Source organism: Aedes aegypti, chromosome 1, assembly GCF_002204515.2.
Source record: "Aedes aegypti strain LVP_AGWG chromosome 1, AaegL5.0 Primary Assembly, whole genome shotgun sequence".
NCBI lineage: Eukaryota > Metazoa > Arthropoda > Insecta > Diptera > Culicidae > Aedes > Aedes aegypti.
Window position 1 is genome coordinate 85,145,869 of NC_035107.1, and position 16,819 is coordinate 85,162,687.

A 16,819-nucleotide genomic window follows, 5' to 3' on the forward strand; every position below is an offset into this window, starting at 1 on the left:
GGAAGGAATGCTATTTACCATAATTATAATCGTTTAAGCATAGGGGAGCTACAATTTCAAAATTTGCATCACTCTAATGATGCAAAGATCGGCGCTGAAAGTTTAGAGAAATGTAAGCAAATTTTGGATGTCGTCTTAGCACGTTTGAACCATTACAATGTAAAAATCAACCTAGATAAGAGTCGATTTTTCGCAAGTTCCGTGGATTATTTAGGGCATACGGTTTCCGGAGATGGATTAAAGCCGAATGAAAGTAAAGTCGACGCGATCGTGAACGCGCCAGCACCTGAAATCGTGACTGAATTGCAGTCGTATCTTGGTTTACTGAACTATTATGCGAAATTCATACCGAATATTTCGTCGGAATCGTGAGTTTTGTATCGTCTACTACGGAAAGATGAACGTTTCGTCTGGACTCAAGAATATGAGGACAGTTTCGCGAAGAGTAAACAACTGATTTTGAACAATAACGTGTTACAGTTGTACGATCCGCGAAAACCGAGAGTCGATTATCTCCAGCGGAGAAGAACTATTCACAACTTCATCGAGAAGGTTTAGCGATTATTTTTGCGGTCAAACGGTTTCATAAATACATTTACGGTCATAAATTCAAACTTATTTCGGATTGTGAAGCGTTAAAAGAAATTTATCATCCACGAAAAGGTACATCGATTGTAGCGACATTTTATCAATGTATGAATACGAATTCGAATACAGGCCAAATCGATGTTTGGCGAACGCGGACGCGTTGTCGAGATTACCGGTTCCGGGAAGTACGGAAATTGAAGAACTGTCGATCAACAGACTGGAAAGTTGTCCAGATCTGCCGTTGAAAACGCGAGACGTTGCAGATTTTACTGCAAAAGATCAACTTCTTTCTCAAGTTTATGGATTCGTGATGCGTGGTTGGCCGCGAAGTGTGCCGGAAAATTTGAAATATTATTATAATCTTCGAAATTCGTTGAACTCCCAGGACGGATGTTTGATTTACGGTGATCGTGTAGTAATACCGAAATTGCTACAGTCAATCGTTTTGAAAATGTTACATGCGAATCATGACGGTATCGTGCGAGGCAAAATGCTAGGTAGAAGTTTGTTCTGGTGGAAAAACATGCAAGGTGACATCGAAAATTATTTCAAGAATTGCGAGATTTGTGATCAGAGGCGAAATGTATCAACTGAAAAAGTTACATCAAAGTGGCCGAAAACGAGTTGTCCGATGGATAGGATCCACATTGATTTCTTTGCGTTCGAAGGTAAAACATTTTTGATAATAGTAGATTCTTTTTCTATGTTCATCGAAGTAAAGTTAATGAGTAGTACTAATGCAGATCAGGTTAATGAAAAACAAGAGGATTTATTTAAGTTTTTTGGACTGCCAAAGGAGATAGTTTCCGACAACGGACCTCCGTTTAATTCGTTTGATTTCGTTAATCACTGGGAGACGCGAAACGTGAAAGTTACTAAATCGCCAGTGTACCATCCTCAGTCCAATGGTACAGCTGTGCGTGGTGTACAAACGGTTAAAAATTTCTTGAAAAAACGCCTGTTGGATCAACAATTGAATTCTTAAAATTTGTCGCGGAAGTTGAATGAAATACTCGCTTGGTACAACCCAAGTAACACCGAAAACATAAATCCAAATTTAAAAATACACAGTTTGTCCTACAATGATTGCTAGAAAGTTTTTGAAACATGTCATGTCTCACGTAAGTCGCTATTTTGTTTTGTTATACCTTTCAATCTTGAACTTGAATGGAGATGTTCTACTAAGGCATATAGTTTGTTTTGCAATACAAATCTACCATTTTGCTGGAACCATATTATGTTTTATATTTGTCTTCTTATGTTTATCAAAACATGTGTTTGGTTATATTCATGTTACATGTATGTCATAATATATACTCTTTTCAAACATGTTCTGAATAAACAAATAATGTTTATTTTCAGTCAAATATAAGTTTTTCTAGTTGTCTATAAAACAAATGCAACAAAAGTGACATTTAATACTTTTAATAGCATGGATGATACACTGCCGGCTAAGAAATTCGCCATATGGTGTTCACTGAATACTTTTAAGCAAATGTTTAAAGTAAATTATTATTTTTAAGGTATGCTTTAAATGCCGATATATCAATTTATATGAATGAATAGAGTGTGGTGGTTGTTTGCCACTGTTTAGTACGAAAAAGGTTTAATGGAATTATCTAACACGCTTACAGTTGTGTTCATGCAGGGCTTACGTGTTTTTGTGAAAAATTGTAGGAAAAAAATATAAAAACTTAGAAAACACTTCATAGTCATTTGGTATAGGAGTTTACCGTCAACAAAATTGTAACATAAAGTTTGCCGGAATAGTTTTTGATTAGACTATTTTATTTCGGGTACAAATCAACAACGGTTCGTGAGATTTGAGAAGCAACTTCCATGCTACAACTTCCATTTATGCTGTTTATCAAACTTATATCCATTTATGCTTATTTATGCTGATTTATCAAACTTATATCACACTGTTAATTTATGATCACACTAGTTGTCCCTGAAAACTTTTCACTGCCTTGAACGAAACAATGGGAAACGATTTTCAATGAAATTTTTGTCTTTTCCCAAAACATTCGTCATGCAGTGTGTCTAAGGGGACCATCTTTAGTTTTTGAATTTAATTTTGAATGTTTACCATAACGATGAGATTTTTGTTCTGAAGCTTTTAAAAAAGTAATAATAGTTCAGTAAAAGTTCAGTGTATTAGTAGAAAACAAAATAATGAACTAATTTGCAAAATGTGATGATTCCTTTTTGAAAATATTTACTTGGCTTGATGTCGAAAAATGTATATTGAAGGATTTATAAGGGCGAATTGATTTTTTCGAAGCAAAAGTGCATATTTCACCATAATTTTTGATTCGCATATTAATTTAGTGTTAAATAACAGTTATGCAATCAAAAATGAAGGCTGGTCAATGTTTGCACTTTTACATTTTTCATTGTCAATCATCCAATGCATTTCCACTACCAAATGTTCTCAGTATTTTGTTGCGTTAATGGTTTGTTGGACAAAGTATAATACATAATTATGTATACCTAAACCCATATGATACATAATTTTGACAACAAAAATATGTTGCACAAGCTCCACCTTCTGCGCTGTTCTAGTCATATATAAGTATGAATTCCAGTTTTTTCGCTATGAAACAGAACATTCTCATTAGTCATATTGAAGTCATTGTGATTTATATGAGACATGTTGTGTTACTTGGGAATAGTACTCCAACAACCGTCACATCCTTATCACCTAGTGAATTGATTGTGCGTTACAGACCTCGTACAGTTTCAACTGGGATTAACCCGAAACCTAATTCTTCGATTGAACAATCGAACCGAAACACCAGACAGGTAAGATTTGATGAGTCCAAAAATGAGACAATTGTGTACGATGCAGGTAACAGAAAGATTACAACTGATAAAAAGATTCCCGAGAAACAATTTAAAAAAGGGGAAAGAGTAATGTATAGAAATCATTTGAAGGAAATAGTTAGATGGATTCCAGTTGTTGTTATCGATAAGATAGGGAAATTTTTGTATAAAATTAAATTTATTGAAAATGGAAACATCAGAGTTGTACATGTAAATCAGTTGCGGCGTCAGAGTTCTTTTATCGAATCAAATTTGACTAAATTGCCAGAAAAGTTTGTAGATCAGTCTAGATGTAAGCGTAGAAGAAGTGATTCAGGAAACGGAATTCATGCACCAACACCAAAATATTTGAAAAGGAGAAGTGAATCAATGAGTGATGAACTAATGCTTAGAATATCAGCTAGGGAAAGTAGACTTCCAGTAAGATTTGGATTTGATGAATTGTAATTAGATAAGTATGTTGTTCAGAATCAAAAAAGGGGAAATTTGTAGTGTACCTTATAAATAGTATCTTTGCAAATATCGAAATAATATCGTTTACTCGTCAGTAGGTATGGCAAAGGTCAAAGCTAACAATCCCCTGACCATGTTATTGTTACCCATATAAAAGATCGATCAACCATTGTATCATTCTCTTTTTCTCTCACTTCTCGAGCATACAACATCAGCACGGAATAAATAGTAAGTAGTATCCTAAACCAGTGTTTGAACCCAACCCAAGTGATCCGAAAACATAGTACTCCAGAGACTCCTTCAAGGATTCATCTATGAAAAAACGGCTAAAGGGATCCATGCAGTTTTTCTCCAGGGGATACACTAGAGCACTCTCTTCAAGGATTACTCCAGATATTTCATAAGAAATTCCTCCATGGATTCCTTCAAGGATACATATACATATCCGCAGGTAGTCCTCTTCAGAGCTCCATGGATTCCTCCACGAAACGTTTCAGGAATTCAATCCGGAAATTCTCCAGGGAATCCAACAAGAATTACTCCAGGGATTTTACAAGAATTAACTTCTCGAGTTTCTTGAGAGATTCCTCCAGGAAATCCTTAATCCTTACTCCAAGAAATTTGTCAGGTCATCTTCCAGGAATTCCCTCAGAAATATCTTCAGAGATTCATTCTGGCATTTTAAAAACTCCCCCGGGGATTCCTTCAAGAATTGCTCTAAAAATACTTCGGGGATTAACCAAGGAATCATCCTCCAGGGATTTAATCAGAAAATATTCCAAGAATTTCACTGGAGATTACATTAGAAAAAGCTCTTCCTAAATTCCTATAGGAAATGGATTTCAATAGATATTTCTCCATGGATTCCTCCAAGAACTATCCAGAGATTTCTTCAAAAACATCTCTGCAGTGATTTCTCCAGGAATTCCTCCAAGGATTACTCCAGGAATTGCTCCAAGCATGCCTCCAGAGATTCTTTCATCAATTTATCCAGGTAATCCTTCAAAGATCCCTTTATTAATTAACCCAGGTAATCTTTCGTTGATTTATTCAGCAATTTACCCAGGTAAGCCTTCAGAGATTCCTACATGAATTTCTCCAGAGGCTCCTCCAGGGATTCCTCCAGAGATTAACCTAGCAATTTTTTCAAATTTCTCCAAGAATACAGAAACTCCTGCACAATTTTTGTCGTTGGATTTTCAAAGGAATCTTCCAGGGATTGGGCAAGGATTCCTCAAGGAATTCTTCCACAGATTTTCCTAAGGCTTCCTTCTTTCAAAACTTGAGACTACTCCATATTTGTTCTAGAAAGGATCATCCAGGTATCTCTATAAATTACTCTAAGGATTTCTTCATGAAATTTTTCTAGAGGTCCCTCAAGGAATGGCAGAAAGAATTTCTCCAGATATTTCTCCAGGAATTAATCCAGAGGCTACACGGATAAAAATCTGATTCCCATACCATGATTTACAAATCATGAAATTCATAAATTGTTTAGGCCGTGATATCAGGACGACAAATCATGGTTCGCTTAGGCGAATTCCGGCGCGTATTTTCTTCGACAAGAAAATTGTCTTGCTGGTAGATTATGGACGAAAAATTCTTCTCTTCGAAGAAAATGTTCGCCGGAATTCACCTGCTGGAGTCATAATCATGATTCTTCATAAACGTAACATCCAGAGCGACAACACAAAGCGGTGCACTTTGCTTCAAGTCATTCGCATCGATCATCCATTTTTCATCACGATAGATTGGTACTGTGGTAAAGTACGTGACTCTCAATCAGAAGGTTCTTGCTTCGAATCTTGATCTACCAAATTTTGTTTTTTTTTTCGTTTTCATTTTATCGGGTTGACTGACAGAAATATAAATAGATCTGAAAAAGATGCGCGAATCATGATTTTCGAGCATCCGATGCATGATTTCGAGCTCTCAACTCAACTCAACTCAACGAGCAACTTGTGTCGCATTACGGCAATCTGCCTCATGATATCGTGAGTCCAAATCATAAGTCCATTCATAAGATGAAAACACACTGGAATCATGCTGTCCGGGTGCATAATCATGATTTTGGATTCTGATTTCTACCCGTGTATCAAAAAATTCTTCAGTAGGGGAATTTCTCGAGCAAACTCTGGAATTCTTGGTGGGATCCCTGTAGGCACTCATAGGGTAATTTCTGATTAAGGATAGTCCTCTGTAGATACTCAAAGGGTAATTTCTGATTAAATCCTTGGAGGATTCATAAGGGAATCTAGAGGAATTTGGACAGGAACTTTCTGAGGCCAATGACGAATTTCTGAAAAAAAAATCTTGTGGAATATCTGGAAGAATACTTGACAAAATCTTTGGAGTGATTGATTTCTAGAAGGAAGATCTTGAAGTCTTTTCTTGTTGAATTTCTGGCGGAACTTTTGTAGAATTCCCTGGTGGAATTAACCGAAAAATCATTGAAGAAATCTCCGGAATAATTCCTGGAGAAATTTCTAAAAGTTTACCTGGGTAAATTTGTATAAGTATGCCTGGAGAAATTTCTGCAGAAATCACTGAAGAAATAACAGGAGTAATTCCTTAACTTCCCTGGAGGAATTCCTGGAAAAACTAAAGAAATGTGTAGACGAGAATTATATGATCCTTATCGATCCTAATCAGCTTTCTAGCCAACTGATTACTGAATGACAGATTTTGATTCCGATCCAATTTTCAAATAAAAATTCCGAAACAGTGACTTAGGGGTCATGCGCAAATTACGTCACTCTCCAAGGGAGGGAGGGTGTCAAGCCAAGCGTGACAAGCCTTACAAAATTTTCGAAGGACTCATACAAAAAACGTGACAAAGGGTCGAAAAAGTTGAAATTTAGCGTGACGTAATTTGTGTACCATCTTTTATTGAATGGTACTGCCATGTATACTTTGTAGAATATCTAGAAGAAATTGCAACGATTTTTTCAATTATTTCTTTTGGAATACGCTTGTACACAAATCCATACACTTTATTCAACAATAACTTCAAAAGCTTTCTACCAAAGGAAATCGAGATTTCTTAGAAGATTCAAAACCAATTTCTAAAGAAATTCTTTACAAAAATCAAGCGGTGTTAGGGGCGATCTATAAGAAGTCAAGATATATGCTGTTGGTTTATTTTCAAAGGTGGTCTAAAATGAAACCGTTTGGACGGAATCTTAGTGAAATCCTTGGATACATGTCATTTTGAGAGGAAACTACCACAAGGAATAATTTATAAAGATATTTTCTGAAAATATTTGGATACATATTCGAAGAAATTCGAGAGAAGAGATGGAAAAGTTAGGTTGTCCTTTACAGTGATAGTCCCTACCTAGTTTTCAGCAACTAAAGTCCATGACTTAACCTTTATCCCTCAAAATTATCTCTCCTGTTGCATCACTAACACGTTTCCAAATGAGCAACAGTGTTAACTCTGCCGTGTGAACCCATGACATCATCACAAAACTTATCCAAGCGTGCTGTCATCCGGACCGACGGAAAGTTTGCTTGTTTACAGACGGCGACAAATTCCACTCGGAAAAGCACCGTCGGTTGAACCACTTGTAGTGTTCCACTTCCACGGCCGCGAAGTGCTCTTCAGTGTGTCAAAACGATCCGCCAAGAAATGCTGCTCATTTTCGCTCCAATTCCGCGCTAACGCCAGGGTAGTTCCTCCGGCTGAAACACCAAAACGCGGTTGAAACTGAAACACACCTATGTGGACAGATACAGACGAACAGACGTAGCACTGACGAAATTGCCATCGATCACTCATTCAACGATCAATTCAAACTTGCTACGTTACAAACTTCACAACTAGAGATTCGATGCTTGACAAGTTATTGGTTTGAAACGAGTGATGATCTTTTTATGGAACTTGTTCCAAGTGTTACGTCCTTTTGTTTGTGTTTCCAGTACCTTTCGCAAAGGGCGAAGAAGCGTCCTTCTCTAGGACTCACCGTGCAGAGAGTGCTATAAATGAATTGCTCTCCAGCGCATGTAATGATTTCGAAACCTTACGGGTTGTTTGGTGTGCAGGCTTCAGGATAAAGATGAAAGGTTGGCTGGCAGAAGGTGTTTATGTAGGAGGCCTTTTTGGGTTTACCGAGGCATCATCGTCGCCTTTGCTGCCCTATAAGTTTGTCTCAAAGGTGAGATGGTTGAATGCGGTGTTTTTTTTTCTGAAACCTCAAATTCATATGGATTTACTGAAGATTGTGAAGGAGCAAAGTTCAAACTTAAATTGTTAAGCTAGATGTATTCCAATTTCTTCTTGGCATTACATCCTCACTGGAACAGAGCCTGCATCTCAGCTTAGTGTTCTTATGAGCACTTCCACAGTTATTAACTGAGAGCTTTCTTTACCAAAGTTGCCATTTTCGCATTCGTATATCATGTGATACTCTACACGCCCAGGGGAGTAGGAAATTTTCATTGCGAAAAGATTTTGGACCAACCGGGAATCGAACCCAGACACCTTTAGCATGGCTTTGCTTTGTAGCCGCGGACAGGGGAGTGTGACCAAAACACTTTATCTTAGCTAAAATGTTTTCTCTTCACTTACTTTATTTTACTGTTGAATGTATTTTCCAAAATGCAAGGAAGTTATTGTATTTTTGATTCCATTCAGGCCTATACGGGTTAAAACAAGTATAATTTGTTTAAAAGCTTCATTCGCCGTTAAATCTGTCAAAATTCAGCAAGCCCGCAAACTTCAAATACTTTAATCTGAAAGCATCATAAACTCACTTTCTACCGTTGCCTCCAAGTTACATCATCACTGTCGTTTCCATCACTCTGAAGCCCTCCACTTTAGAGCTGCTAATGAAAACATACTCCAGTCTCAGTCTCGGTCTCAGTCCTTTTGAACTAAGGCTTTCCAAACCCCATCACTGAGCCGAGTGGTATATTGCTGCGACGACGGGCGATGGCACATTTCATTTTTCTCGCCACAACCGTATGCATATGAATGTTTATTAGGGCGAATCAAAATTCAAACAAGCTTGGAAATACAATCTCCCATATCTTTCTCATCATGCTCTCAAAAAAAGTGTTCTGTGTTTTTTTAAGCTTTTTTGATGAAGATTCAAAAATGAACCAAAGACAATATAGATTTGCCTGGAAATTACGATGAAATAAAAAAAATCATTACCGGAAAAGTTGAAAATTTAACAGAAAACTGTTTATATCGTAAGGATAATAAAAAAATCATGAGAGATTGGATATTCAAACTTTTGTTTTAAGTTTTGACCCGCCCTAATATATATCCGGTGCCCCTTCACTCTGACCACTTCGATGGACTATCATGGATATGAAATGCGACGCTCAAGCACCACACAAAAAATCCCACCCCAAACTCTAGCACTTCATCATCACGGTTCCGTCATCACACGTCACGTTACACACTGCAGGCTGCTGTCCGGTTTTCTTCTTGAGGCGTTTGAATCTCTCTGTAGCAAAATGTGCGGGCCACTTTATTTTTTCTCCGAATTGCTGTGATTTCGGGAAATGCTTTTGAAGTTAACTGACTTTTCTGGTGGTGCGATGGGAAAAAAGTCAGATGAGTTTGACCAGGATTGACCCTCACGTTTAATGGGTACCTACATTCTATTGCTCTAACAAACTAGTTTCCAAGATTGTGTACAAACTTTCGTTGCATTAAAATATCATAACACGATTGACAATTGAAGCTGCTTCTGTTGCCAACATAAATGAATTTATCAATAAAAAGTACTCGCTTATGGATAAATCCTTATAACTGCGAGGTTGAACCCACTATCTGAACAGGAAATGAGAACTAATTTAGTAAAAAAGGGGATAACTTTTTTGTTTCTTGGTATGTTTGCAACATTTTTTCTTAGGTTCTAGAAAAACTCTTCTAGTATTAGAATCTGTGTCGATATTGATAATTGGTCATCTTGATCCGGAGATATTCCAAAATTCCTTGGGGGACCGACGCGTAGCCATAACCCACGTAAATTTCTCAGGCAAAAGCTTCCAAAACCATAGCCTTCGATTATATTTTATTTTTTCAACTAGGCCTCGTCCTAAGTTTATCTTATGGTATAGGGTGGTAATATTCCATTTTTTGATGGGTTGTAAAACTGATCAGAAAAACAAACTATTGATTTATCCTCGACGGCTGTAACAATGAGTTGAAGAACTGACGGCTGAGATAACTCAGACTTAAGAACTCCTCCGGGGATTTTCTCTGGAAATCATTCCGGGGCTTTCCTCCAGAATTCCTTCAAAAATTGGTCTGTAGATTACCGCCGAAAATTCTTTCGGGGATTTGCTCCCTTTGAGAATTTCCCCCACGAATTCCTACGGGGATTTTTTCCAGGAATTCTCCCGAGGATTTTTTTAGAGAATTAATCCAGGAATTTTTCTGGAAATTGCACATGGAAGTTCTCCGGGAATTTCCTCCAGGAATTCCTTGGGAGATTTCCTCAAGGAATTGGTCCGAGAATTTCGTCCAGGAATTTCTCCGGGAACTTCAAGGATTCCTCCGGTGATATCAAGAACTACTTTTTTCAAGAATTCCTTCGTAGAATTCAATGATTCTTCCGGATATATCACATAAGAACTTCTCCGGAGATTTTCTCCAGAAATTATTCGAGGGCTTTCCTCCAGGAATTCCTTCAAAAATTGCTCTGTAGATTACCTCCGAAAAACCTTTTGTGGATTTGCTCCCTTTGAGAATTTCCCCCAAGAATTCCTGTGGGGATTTTGTCCAGAAATTCTTTCGGGGATTCCCTCTATGGATTTCATTAAATAAATTCCTCTGGGGATTTCATCCAGGAATACTCCCGAAGACTTTTCAGAGAATCCATCCAGGAATTTCTCTAGAAATTGTACCTAGCTGGAATTGCTCCGGGAATTTCCTCCAGGAATTCCTTGGAAGATTTCCTCAATGAATTGGTCCGAAAATTTCCTCCAGGAATTCCTCCGGGAACTTCAAGGATTCTCCCGGGGACATAAAGAACTACTTTCTTCCAAAAATTCCTTCAGGATTTCAATGATTCTTTCGGAAACATCTCTCTAGAACTCCTACGGGGATTTTCTCCAGAAATTATTCTGGGGCTGTCCTCCGGGAATTCCTCCAAAGATTGCTCCGTAGATTACCTTCAAAAAATCTTCCGGGGATTTGCTCCCTTTGAGAATTTCCCCCAAGAATTCCTATGAGGATCTCGTTCAAGAATTTCTCTGGGGATTTTGTCCAGAAATTCCTTCGGGGATTTTGTCCAGAAATTCCTTCGAGGATTTCATCCAGGAATTCTCCCGGGGACTTTTTCACAGAATTAATCCAAGATTTTTTCTGGAAATTGCACGTGAAATTTCTCTGAGAATTTCCTCCAGGAACTTCAAGGATTCATTGGGGACATCAAATCTACTTTTTTTATTCTTCCGGAGATATCCCTCAAGAACTCCTCCGGAGATTTTCTCTAAAATTATTCCGGGGCTTTCCTCCAGGAATTCCTCCAAAAATTGCTCTGTAGATTACCGCCAAAAATTCTTCCGGAGATTTGCTCCCTTTTAGAATTTTCCCCAAGAATTCCGAGGATTTGCTGCCTTTGCTTCCAATGTTCTTCTTAATTTCTCCTAGAATTTCTCTGGAGTTCGTCAAGCAATTATCCCGGAGTTCCTCTAGAAACACATCCAGAGTTTCTCCAACAACGCCTCCTGAGTGCCTCCAGGAATTGCTTCGTATTTTCTCCAGGATTTCATTTTAAGATTATCTAGGATTTTGTCCAGCGTTCCTACGGGAATTCCTTTAGAGTTTTTCCTGAACTTCCTTCGAAGCTTCTCCGGTGATTCCTCCTGAGTTTTTCTAGCGATTCCCCCGGAGTTCTTCTAGCAATTCCGTTGGATTCTATCCAGCATATCCTCCGAAGTTCTTCCAAAGCTCCAAGAAGAAATTGCTGAAGGAACTCCGAAAGAATTACTGGAGGTCCTACTGAGAAATTCTGGATGAAATCCTAGTAAATCTCCAAATGGAAGTCCTGGAGGAACTACGGAATAATTCATGGAGGAACTCCGGAGGGGCCTTCTTTAGCCGAGTGGTTAGAGTCCGCGGCTACAAAGCAAAGCCATGCTGAAGGTGTCTGGGTTCGATTCCTGGTTGGTCCAGGATCTTTTCGTAATGGAAATTTTCTTGACTTCCCTGGGCATAGAGTATAATCGTACCTGCCACACGATATACGAATGTGAAAATGGCAACTTTGGCATAGAAAGCTCTCAGTTAATAACTGTGGAAGTGCTCATAAGAACACTACGCTGAGAAGCAGACTCTGTCCCAGTGAGGACGTTAATGTCAAGAAGAAGAAGAAGAACTACGGAGGAGTTTCTCGAGGAACTCCGCGGTAATTGCTTGACGAAATCTAAGGAATTCCTGGTGGAGCTGCAAAAGAATTCCCGGAGGAATTCTTGGAGAATATCCCCGGAGGAATATCTGGAGGAAATCGTTGAGGAAAATCCTCGGACCCAGAGGAAATCCTTGCGAAAACCTTGGGAGAAATCCCAGGATTAATTCCTGGATAAATCCAATGAATGAACTTCTATACGAAATCCCTAGAGAAAATCCTGAAAGAAATCACCGGAAGAGGAGGAACCCTGTAGAAAATCCCCGGAGAAATTCGTGGAGCAAAGCGCCAGAGAGGTTTCCGGTAGAAAATCCACGCAGGAATTCCTGGATCAATCTCCGGAGGTGCTTTTGGAGGAAATCCCCGGAATCCTAGAGGAAATCCCGGAAGAATTTCTGTACGAAATCTCCGGATGAATTACAATTAGGAATCCCCTGGAGAATTTCTGGAGAAAATTCCCGAGGGGGTCTTGGGAAATGTCTAGAGAAATCCTTTAAATTCCCGGATTAATTGCTATTTGAAATTCTCGGAGAAATTAGAGGAGTAAATCCCAGAATGGGGAAATCTCTGTAGGAATTTCTGAATAAAATCCTCGGACGAATTCCTTGAGGAAATCCCCGGGGAAATTTCTGAAGCAAATCTCCGGAACAATTGCTACAGGAGAACTCCTGAGGGGTTTCTGAAGAAAATCCCTGAAGAACTCCTTGAAAAAAAAAAACCCCGGAGGATTTTTTGGATCAAATCGCCAGAGGAGTTTCTGGAGGATAAACTCGAAGGAATTCCTGGATGATATCCCCTGAGAAATTGCTGGACGAAATCCCCAGAAGTATTTTTGATCGAAATCCTCGGAAGAATTGCTGTTGGAAATCCCCTTAAAAATTCCTGAAGAACATCTCGGAGGAGTTCATGGGGAAATCCCCGGAAGAATTCATGGAAAAAATCTCCGGAGAAATTTTTGGAGAAAACCTACGGAGGACTACCTGGAGCAGATCGCCAGAGGAGTTTCTGGGCGAAATCCCTGGAGGAATTTCTGGACGAAATCTCCCGAGTAATAGCTTTTCATAATCCCCTGGGAAATTTCGAAAAATCCCGGAGGAGGTTCTGGGGATATCGCCGGAAGAATCCTTGAAATTCCCGGAGGAACTCCTGCAGAAATTCTAGGAGAAATTCCTGCAAAAAATCCCCGGAGAAATTCTTAAAGGATGTCTCCGGAAAAATTCTCTGAAAAAATCCCCGAAAGAATTTCTGAACAAAATCCTCAGAGGAATTTCTTAATGAAATCTCTGGAAAAATTCCTGGAACAAATCCCCACAGATACTATGAAAAATTCTATGAAAAAGTCTCCAGAAGATTTTCTGGATAAAATCATCGAAAGATCTTACTAATGAATTTCTATACGAAATCTCCGGAAGAGTTCTTGGAATAATCTCCGGAGGAATTTCTGGACGAAATCCACGAAAAATTCCTAAAGTTATGAATTCCTGGGGCGAATCCCCGGAGATATTCCTGCAGTAAATTCCGGATGAATATCTGAAAGATAATCCTCGGAATAAATGTTGGGGAATACCCTGGAGGAATCCTTGAAATCCCCAGAGGACTTCCTGGAGGAATCCTCCGGAGAAATTCCTGGTGCAATCACCAAAGAGCTTCCCGGAGAAATTCCTGTTTTAAATTCTTCGAAAAATCCCCTAAAGAATTTCTAGAGAAAATCCAGAGATGATTTGTTAATTGAATCCTTAGAGGTATTTATTAATGAAATCGTTGTAGATGTTTCTGGAGTAAATCCCCGGAAGAATTTTTGGATGAAATCCTCGTAGGAATTGCTGTTGGAAATTCCCTTTAGTTCCTTAAGAAAATCACGGAGGAGCTCTTGGTGGGAAATTCTCGGAAGAGTTCTTGGAAAAAATCTCTGGAGATAATTTCCAGAGGAATACTTGGAGCAAATCGCCAGAGGAGTTTCTGGAGGGAATTCTATGAAAAATGCTAGGACGAAATCCTCAAAAGAATTCTAGGAGAAAATACCTGGTTTAAATCCCAAGAAAAATTCCTAGAGTAAATCTCCAGAAAAACTCTCTGAAAAAAAAAATCCCCGATAAAATTTCTAAAGAAATCACTCAGAGGATTTTTTGGAATAAACTTCTGTACGAAATCCCCAGAGAAAATCCTGAACGAAATCTCCGGAGGAATTGCTGTTAGAAATCCCATGAGAAATTCCTGGAGAAAATCCCAGAGGAGTTCTTGTGGGAATTCCGCGGGGGAATGCTTGGGGCAAATCTCCCGAGGAATTTCTAGACTGCTCCACCTGGAATTCCTCTCGAGCTCCACTGGAAGCTCCTCCGGAAATTCCTTTTTGCCATAGTTCCTCCAAGAATTAAATCGGAGTTTCTCCAGGAATCTCCCAATAATTCCTCGGAAATTCTCCGGAGTTCCATTAGGAATCCTCCTGGAGTTACTCGGATAATTCCCCTAGATTTCCTTCGGAAAATCCTCCAGTTTATCCAAGAAATCCTCCAAAGGAGTTTCCCACGAGTTTCTCCTATGGTGGTAAGCTCCATCGAAGTTAATACGCCAATCGCGTATTATCCTCGATTTTACTATATTATACATCGATGGAGCTTACCACCACTAGAGTGTCTTCAGAGTTCCCTGGCATTCTTCAGAAATTCCTTACTTCCAAAAACTCCGCCCACGCTTCTCCAGCAATTGCTCTGGATTTCATCCAGCAATTCTTCCGAAGTTCCTCCGGAGTTCCATCAGAAACTGCTGCTACAATCTTCCATAATTTCTTCCGAAGTTCCTTCGGATTTCCCTTATAAAGCTTCTCCAGATTTTTTTCAGATATTCTCCAGAAATTGCTTCATAGTTCCTCCGGGATATCGTCAAAACAGTTGCGTAATGAGAAAGCGTTGCGTAATTTATCATTACAGCACTGGTTTAAGTTGCGTAATGACTATTGCTGCACTGCATACTTCAGTGCAGGAAGTAGGCCAGATTGGTGTGATGAAAAACAGCCTATTACGATGAAGAATTGCAAAAAAATCCATTTCCGATCATTTCCGAAGATGTGAAGCATTCATAAAAAAGTAACACAACTTATATTTCATAAATGGTTCAAAATTCTCAGGTTACACTTAAAAACTTTAAAACCCGCATGAGAAATTGCACGTGAATATTAACTATTTGTACCCAAATTCTTCCAAACTCTTCACTAACGATGCAAGCAAAGGTAAAAATCAGTCCGGCCCGTGGGCCGGATCATTTTTTGGGCTATCATTTGAGACTATTTTTGTTCATATCGTTCAATTCTTGCGAACGTACCAACCATTTATTTCAAAAAAGCCAAAAACGTTGGGCAGGTCTGATCTAAGTGAATTAGTAATGTCAGTTTTAAGGCTACTAAAGTAAACATCTAAGACATGATAAACATTCGTAGACACTATATGTCACAAATGTAAATGATAATGACTGTTGCAGTCATCATTGGGTTTGATTAGCGGAAAAGTACATTAAATGTAAAAAAAAACTGATGTTAAGCTGAAATCTCCATACAAATCAATTTTGTTAAATTAAAATTTTTAACAGTTGTATAGTAATTCAGTTGAAAATAGAAATTGATTTTTTAGTTCACTATCTCTTATTTTCTATTTAAAAAGGAACCGAAATTTAATGATGATTATAATGAGAGTTTTTCAGCTTATGTATAAAAAACATTTAAATTCTTGCACAGATGCAACAAATTATTCAACTTCATTGAACATCACATTGCTTACCAAAGTTCGTTGAACGGCTTATAAAATCTCTCCTCTGTAAATCGCCCAACACTTATCAACAACAATTCAATTTCAGCTTCAAACTTTTGCAAATTGTTTCACTCGTAGCTCGGTACACCTCACCAAAATCACAAAGGAAATTTTATGTCGTTCTCCCGACACCCGACACGTAACACTTGTGCTGAGCCCTGAGCACGTTTCGCCAATTTCACTTGAATTGAAGTCACTTGGATCCGTTGCGGACAAACACATACACCGATGCACGCCACAGCCAGCGTTCAAACGCTTCAAAGGCTGAATTCATTCGGTTCACTAACCCATTTATGAACCAATTCCGCCAGATCACTTCGGAAAACACAAATTCACAATGGTATTAACAAGAACTTTTAAATTGTTTGTTACATTTTCGCGAATCTCCTCAAATCCGATCACTCGAAATTATTTAGTCTGAGAACCCCCCCTTAGCAAATGGTCTATCACACTAGTAATCCACCGCCCCCTCCCTTCACACACCCACGAGTCCCGGGTTCCTGAGGAGATAATCCAAATCGCGCGTCCGGTCGGAAGCGAAGCTAAGCATAAACTAAAACAAATTTCCCATCATCTGGTGGAGCCAAGTCCTGATGAGTGCAGCAAGCAAATGGTTTTCCACTTTCGGTTGCAGGCTCGCAGTTTCCCTCCATAGGAGATGGTATCTTGTGGTAGTCCTCGGGTTTGTTCGGGGCCCTTTCGGGTTCAGTTGTTGTTGCAAAATGTTTATTATTTCGTGCCGGGTGTCGGTGGCACAAAGCGAGGAAGATTCTTCCCGACGAT

At 38.9% G+C, this 16,819-nt stretch overlaps 1 protein-coding gene across 1 annotated transcript in view; it reads right to left on the bottom strand.

Annotated features, from left to right (window-relative positions):
* The window catches only part of LOC5564829 (carbonic anhydrase-related protein 10), a 411,830-nt gene extending 395,275 nt beyond the window's left edge, over positions 1-16,555 (bottom strand). The window contains exon 1 of the mRNA XM_021841520.1: positions 16,007-16,555. The gene's annotated coding sequence lies outside the window, so the exon portion shown is untranslated. The remainder of the gene's footprint in view (positions 1-16,006) is intronic.
* Positions 16,556-16,819: the final 264 nt, after the last annotated feature.